The sequence below is a fragment of the Aegilops tauschii genome, chromosome 7, assembly GCF_002575655.3.
Source record: "Aegilops tauschii subsp. strangulata cultivar AL8/78 chromosome 7, Aet v6.0, whole genome shotgun sequence".
NCBI classification, from domain to species: Eukaryota; Viridiplantae; Streptophyta; class Magnoliopsida; order Poales; family Poaceae; genus Aegilops; species Aegilops tauschii.
Genome location: NC_053041.3, coordinates 573,998,265 through 574,006,364, shown reverse-complemented (window position 1 = coordinate 574,006,364; position 8,100 = coordinate 573,998,265).

Genomic DNA, 8,100 nt, shown 5'->3' with positions numbered 1-8,100 from the left:
GCCGGAGTATTACCCAAGTCCGACCAAGGTTTTAACTGAGAAACGGTACCAGTGGACCACCACGATGATGCCCAACCGCCTAAACCTCCTGCCCGACCTCTGCCCCGCCGTAATTGCTCGCTGGCGTTATCCCGTTCACGGCCACCTCCTCGGATCAACTATAAAAGGAGGTCCCGAGCTCGATCTCAACCACGCACCATCTCTCCACACCATAAGAACCACGCCAAGCCACTGGAAAGGCCTCGAGAAGGTCTTCTTCCCCAACTCTGGCTGCCTCGACCCGCTTCGGGATCCGGCAAGATTCGCTCCAGTACGTGCACCCCCGCCTCTCAGCTCATGCCAGTAGCCTCCTAGTGCATCCACCTCTCTAACCCGCGCCCTAATTTGAAGTCTGCAGCAACCACCGGAGAGTTTCATCCTCGCCCGAACCACCCTCCGCCGGAGATAAGGCCGCCGTAGACGTGGTGCTCGCCGACGGTCAAGTCCACCACCCACCGACGCGGAAGGGCACAGTGAACCCGTAGGCACCCTCCAATCCCCCTACCTCGCCGTGGATCAACGCCGGCGACCACCGCAGCCTTCGGGCGCCGGCGAGCTCTGTTTGAGTTTGAACTTGACGGGTGGGACCCCCCGTCAGCCTCTCCCTCTTTCCTTCGAACCGTTTTCTTTGAAGGCACCTTAGTGTGTTTTTCTTCTGGGCTGGCGTATTTCGTACCGAAGCGTTTTCTGCTTTTCCAAACGAGCCCCTGGATCTTTTCTGTTTCATCACAGATTAGTCTTTGGACTAAAACCCTTATATCTTTTAAACAAAAGATGATTTTTGATTGATTCTTTTTTTGTCAGTCTTATATTTTTGTCTAGTGTTTTATAGTATTTATTTGGAAAAAATTTGGAACAAATTTTTATTCACACATGGTATTCACGTTAGTATACGGTTTCTTTATACCGTAGATACCGGAGGAGGTGACGGAGCCGCGAACTTTGCCGAGCTAGACTCCGACTTCTCCGAACCAGGCAAGCATGTTTGAACCTTTGATAGGATGAGTGTTTTGCATGTTTGCTTGAATAGTTTGTGCATGGCATATGGGCATCAGTGGGTGTTACGTTGCATGCAAGGCAACTACCAGTATGCTTCGAAGTTTGATGTGATCTTTTGATGGGAGATGACCTGATCATGTGGTGACATGAGAGGCAGTAGATGGTATTGTTGTAGCATGCCAGTCTTATGTCAACCGTTAAACTCCAAAGTTAACGTGGACCGAGCCACGTTACCGTTCGTTCCCTTTTTGTGCTGCCACATGTTTTCTGCAAATAATACGGTTTAGTAAGTTGCAAACCTCTTTCCTTGTACACACCAAATAGAGGGGCCGGGATGAGGGTTCCATGGCCCTGGATTAAAGCCAGTCATCCGGTCAGGGGGCATGGGTGTTTCCGGTTGGGACCGGGAGGGGGGCACCCCTTAGAGCGCGCGATATAAATTTGATCCCATGTTACGCGAGGTTGTAGCCTCCCCGTCTCAAGGTTTTTCTTGAACGTTGCTTAGGGTGATTCCTGGCAACGGAATGTGGAATGGGTGTGTACTGGTTAGATGTGTTTCTCCTAAAATACCGTAAACGGAACTAGTCCCTTGTGACTACTGAAATCCGTTGGCTGTGGTTAAGAGTACAAACTCTGCATAGTCAAAACCTTCCGAGTCATCGTGTCCATGGTCAAGGACCTGGGTCAATGTATCCAAACAGTATCCATATCTGTCAGGACCGGGTTTTCGGGATATTAATTTCCCAGAAAACGGCCTTTGTGCTCACCAGCCCCAGGATTACTGTTAGCTGATGAGGCACAACCTTGATACAAGAATTCCAAGCAAAGTACAAAATATGTAGTACAAGACCATGGTGGCCTAGGAGTACAACACTTGGTTTCTAGTGGTTGATGGAGGAAGCGGTTTGTGCTTCATCTGCGTCTATGGGACTGCATTTCCCACAAGAACAGCTGACCAGGATAACTCCTATCTTCGCGAGGCTGCTATCATCATTGCGCAGGTTCCGAGGCTGTCAGCGCAATGCTTATCTCCATGCGCGAAATCTGGCCAAGACAATAGCCAGGGACAAGCCAGTGAGTACGTTTGAATGTACTCGCAAACATTAAGAACGCGGGTATAATATAGTAAAAGATAATCATGCTCCGAAATATTTATGATCATAACATCTATCACGAAATAAGCGAAATTCGCGATGCACGCATGCGGGAAAAATATGAACATGCAATACGGGAGTAGAAATAGAATGCACAGATCGAGTGTCTGAAATGACTCCTCGAAAGGGTGCAAAGAAATTAACAATGCCGCAGTCGGGCGTCCGAGCGACACCACATAAAGGGCTCATATAGAATAATTAAATAACAAGCATGCCGCAGTCGGGCGTCTGAGGGACACCACATAAAGGGCTTATAAAGAATAATTAAATAACAAGCATGCCGCAGTCGGGCGTCTGAGCGACACCACATAAAGGGCTTATAAAGGATAAATAAATAACAAACATGCCACAGTCGGGCGTCTGAGCGACGCCACATAAAGGGCTTATAAAGGATAAATAAATAACAAACATGCCGCAGTCGGGCGTCTGAGCGACGCCACATAAAGGGCTCATAAAGGATAAATAAATAACAAACATGCCGCAGTCCGGCGTCTGAGCGACACCACATAAAGGGCTTATAAAGGATAAATAAATAACAAACATGCCGCAGTCGGGCGTCTGAGCGACGCCACATAAAGGGCTTATATAAGAATAATCACAGTGAATATCCAGGAGGTAGAACCGTCCCAGGGATACTCAATAATTCAAATAATGTAAATGGTTAGTCCATAATAATAAACATAATCCTCATACGTCACAGGTCATAAACAAAATCTAGTCTAGCCGTTTTTTCATCCGAAGACCGTCACTAGATTCTAGTTTAGCCGTTTCTCAATCCGAATACCGTTACTATGATCCAGTTTAGCCATTTCTCCATCCGAAAACCGTCACTGGACCCATCTCAGACTGTAGTCCTTACACATGGATGTGGCTGTCCGAATAGATATAACCTCTGCAGAGGGTGTACTCTTTGCCCACGAGTAACGGATTTATTTAATCCATCGGGACCAATTCCGCCTACGGCCTTTTAATTGAAAACACGCCTGACCTGCACACACCAGCTTAACTTACCGGTGTCTGGAATCACCCACGACACCTGTCAAGCAAAACTCTAAGTGGGGAGGCTACAACCTCGACGTAGTATGGGATCAAATTTATATCGCGCGCTCTAAGGGGTGCCCCCCTCTCGGTCCCAACCGGAAACACCCATGCCCCCGGACCAGGTGGTATGCCTACCGGATGCATCTAGTATCTTCCACCATGGCCTCTCTGTACGGTGTGCGCTTTGGTAAGGGGTTGACAACTTACTGAACCATACCCTACCCGCGGCAGGGACAAGTGGTAGTACAAAACAAGTAGGGGAAGTTACTGAACAAGACTCGACCTACGTCCGACTCAGGAGGTCCAAGTATTCTCCGAATGATTAGCATATCCAAGAAAATATTTCCATTAATAGACGGAATCACCGCTCATCAAACCTCATCATGCCATACCGGACACACTCGTCTCGACGAGGAACTAGGGACAAGCTCGTGTCTACCCAAGACCACAACTCTCCCGTCTTTCTGCCGGTATGCATGAAAAGCTCGCGAGGATGATCATTATTACCAGCATATCCATTTCTAACAGTAAAACATCTCCAATATGCACTCATGTGAGTGACTTTATCGTCACATAAAAAATAACGTATGCTCCAAGTCAAGGTGGTGTTGTAACCGTATCAAAACAACACACAAAAATATTATGCCAGAGTTCAGAATGCTTGCCTTCAAGAGTATGCAAGGGGGTGCACTTTTTGAAAGTTTTCTTCTCTCTCCATTTCCTATTTAAAAAATATATTCAAATAACACATATTTCAAAAACAGGACAAAAAGTTGTCCCAAATATTTTTGAAATAAATCTTAAAATAAACTAGATGAAATTTGAGAGAGGTAGGAAAAAGAATCAACTCATTTGGAGTTTTACTTTAAAAGATATAGCCAGTCAAAGTTCTGTTTTTAATAAAACCAGAAAAAGAAAACGTTTCGGGGGAGAATACGCTTTCGAAGCATAGGAGACGTACTCCGGGGTTTTACGCGGCAACTTGATCTCGCGGTGGCGGGGCTGGGTCACTGACAGTGGGTCCAGCGGGCCCACTGGTCAGGTTTGACTATTCCCCCCTCTCCCTCCTCTTCCTCTGCCCGAACGGGGCGGGACTCCGGCGATCGCTGTCGACGAACGGCGGCTCCTCGAGGGCACCTGAGGGCAGGGATGGACCCGCTAGACCGGGGCGGTCCTCCCGGTGGTCGCTGGGTCAACGGTGGTGGGAGGAGTCGCCGGCGGCGAGCTCCGCGGCGGAGGAGGCTACAGGAGTGAAGGGGGTTTTGGGCTCCGGTGGTTTCCGATCGAGGCTGAGGCGCTGGGCAGCTCCGCAAGAACAAGGGGAAGTGGTTGGTGGTGTTGGATGGGCGGGAGATAGCCTGGTTGCGACGAATGTCACCGGAAGGCAGCGGCGGCCGAACCGGCCGGAGGTGGGGGAGATGGCCTCTTCCGGTCAATCCACGGGTAGGGGAGCTCTAGGGGGAAGGCCTGAGGTCGCCTGAGCGCTCGGAGGGGTTCGGGGCCTCCTTTTATAGGCGTTCGAGGCTGGTCCCGCAGCGGCCGTGGATAAGAACGCCGGCGACCGTCGCTCTGTAGCCGCAGGGCGAAGTGGCGGCGACGAGCGCGTGCCGATGGGCTTCAGGATAAGCTCGAGCTGTTCACAGGGGCAGCTGGCTCGCGCGGGTGGCTTGGGCGGCGCCGTCCATGGCAGGAGCTCACTGCCCACGCCGGCGTGCCGCCAAAAGCTCTGACGGCGGCGCTGTAGGGCGCCAGGGGTGGCGTGGAGAGTGGGCGAAGGTAGTGCGCGGCTCTGCAGGCTAGCATGGGCCAGGGACGGGACGCGGCGAAGGCGGCAGTGCGACGCGGCGGCTCGGTGCGCGCGCGTGCAAAACGTGCGCTCTGGGCACGCCCAGAGCACGCACGGGACGTGCTCGACGAAATGCCAGGGCAGCCTAGAGTGCTGGAGCGAGGCTGGCAATTAATAGGACAGGGTTATGGATAGCTAGGATCTTAGTGGACAAGGTTGCTGGGTCAGGGGACCAAGTACACAGTGCAAACTAAAACTCATGTCAAAAACTGACTGTGCACACCAAGTGTTCGAAAGAATGCTAAGTGCATCTAGGCAACTCTTGGAGTGGCCAAAAACTCCAGATCAGGGTCTCCCTGGATGTAGGTGATGATGGCAAGATCATTTGGGCAAAACCAGAAACTTGCTAGTGCAAGTTTTGCAAAACTACAGTTTTGGACAGAAAGAAAAAGGTCTCATTGCATGCACTTAAAATCCTCCAATGGGTCCACTCTCCTGGACATAAGGGTTTTGTAGGGAGGGCTACCAGCAGGAAAAACCTCAGGGTCACTAGAGTAAAATAAAATAGGGTTGCAGTACAAAACACCAAACTGGACCAGAATGAAAAGGAGGTTGATTCACTCAAATTTTTCAAAGAACATCACTGGGTTTTAGCATAAAGTTTAATTATATGTATCTACTGATATCTCCAAACACTTGGAAGAATTTTTAAAGAAATATTTAAATAGGTTGTAGTGCAAAGATGCCTACTGGACCAGATTTGAAAAGTTGATGTAGAGCTCAAAATCTCCAATGACCAAAAGATATTTTTGCATAGAAGGGATGTGGAAACATCACATGACATCCCCAAATTTTGGTGGAATTTTTGAATGCATTAATCAAATGGTTGCAGTGCAACAGAGACTCCAAGTTCTTGAAAAATCATTTTAAAAGAATAAAGCTCAGGGAAAGGCAAATCTTGCAATTAAATCCACTGATAAAGAATTGTTTCATAGAGAGAGTATATAAGTCCAATAATACTTTTGGAAAGTTTCCACTTGAGGTAAAAACCCATAATATCAAAAGGGTAAATCCAGACAAATGGAAAAGTTCAATTTCCTGGCAAAATTTTAATTTATAAAACAAAGTCAAAATTTTGGGGTGTCACAATATCAGTCTCAGTGTCAGTCCCTGTGTCAGTCTCAGTGGAAATCCCCGGTGAACAAGCATGAGTGGTAAACCAGGTTGAATGTTGTTACTGTGGATGGACTAACCATTTTATTATTACATACCTGAGCATTTGCTTGAGATGAATTAAATTCATGAGCTACTTGAATTCGTATAATGAAATATAAGCCCTTTATGTGATGTCGCTCAGACGTCCGACTGTGGCACTCTCGTCTTTTACTTTTGATATAAGCCCTTTATGTGATGTCGCTCAGACGTCCGACTGTGGCACTCTTGTTAATTACTTTTGATATAAGCCCTTTATGTGATGTCGCTCAGACGTCCGACTGTGGCACTCTTGTTAATTACTTTTGATATAAGCCCTTTTTGTGATGTCGCTCAGACGTCCAACTGTGGCACTCTTGTTATTTACTTGTGATATAAGCCCTTTATGTGATGTCGCTCAGACGTCCGACTGTGGCACGTACTGTCGTTTATATTCCAATATAAGCCCTTTATGTGGTGTCGCCCTGACGCCCGACTGCGGCATTGTTAATTTGTTTATTTTTCCTTTCGAGGCGTAATTTCAGACACTCGATTGGCCTTTAGTATTTCAGTGGGATTTCGGGAGGACTACCGCCCGACTTCCTTTTTATTTACCATGCAGCGCAAATTTTATTATCCGAGTGTGCATTACAAATCTGCTCGTATGCATCATGTTTGCATTTGTTATATCTTATGTCCAAACTATCTTGCGAGTACTTTCATAGTACTCACCTGGCTTGTTGATTTGGCCAGATGTTGACGAAGGCGATCTTATGGATGATGAGTTCGATAGCGAGTCCGACGCCTAGAGGAGTCCCAGTCAGTCCCGTGCGATCCTGGATTTGGTCACTTGTATTATATACGCTTCCGCTACCCAGAATAAAAGTCCTCGAGCCTCACTCCGACACTCGATGAGCTGTAAGATTCAGGAGTCATGTCACCCACTTCACTGTGACATATCCACCACCACTTTTATCATGAGTCAGTAGTTATGCCACCATATCCCTTGTGTCATATCCGCCTTTATGTATAATATCGGCGTGCTTGTAATAAATTGTTGAGCAGCCTCCGCTCAACCTTGTATTATATTTAGTACTTCTGGATTTCTGTAATCAAGTATTTGTCTACCAGTAAGAAGGGTTCTTCTATACTGGTCCGTTAAAGGGGTCGGTTTCTCAATAAATGTTTTATTGAAAAACCAGTCGTGACACACAAGAGGGTGAGTGCGTCCTCCTTGCGACTCATGTTGACCGTGGTTTTTCTCTGCCTCCTCATCCTTTTTTCCGGGGTTTACCGAACTTCTTAGGAGCCCAGCTTCACCACTTTTCCCCCAACACCATCACATATCTCGCTGCGTTTGTTTCCATGTGTGAGAATTTTCTGGGCTGTCGACCGCATTAGGGTCTCTTCAAACACATCTTTACTTGTCGCTCCCAGTTTTAAAAAAAGGCTAACCCGAGTGATGAGAGGACACAGGTGATCCAGATCTGCGGAGGTCTAGGAATTCTGATGAGGGGTAGGTGCACTTTTCCAGCTATGACACTTCCCGATTCAGTTAGGGGGTGGCAGTCGACCTGGTTTTACTGTAAAGACGAACCGACTCCTGGTCAGTCAACTTGTCGTGGTGGGCGCATGGCATATGCCATGGGATGGCTAAAGATAGGAGGAGGCTCGAGGGCACTGGTGGGCTCCAGAGGCGAGGTCGGCATGAGCGAGCGCGGGACGCAAGACATACCCAGGTTCGGGCCTCTCCGGAGAGATAACACTCCTAGTCCTGCCGAGTGTAGTTGATATGAATCAGTACAGAGTCGCTCCTAGAGCTGTATGGAGGAAGAAGGGAGTCTGGCCAAGGCTTAGGCTGGTCCCGCTCCTCGGGTGTTGTTTGCTAGG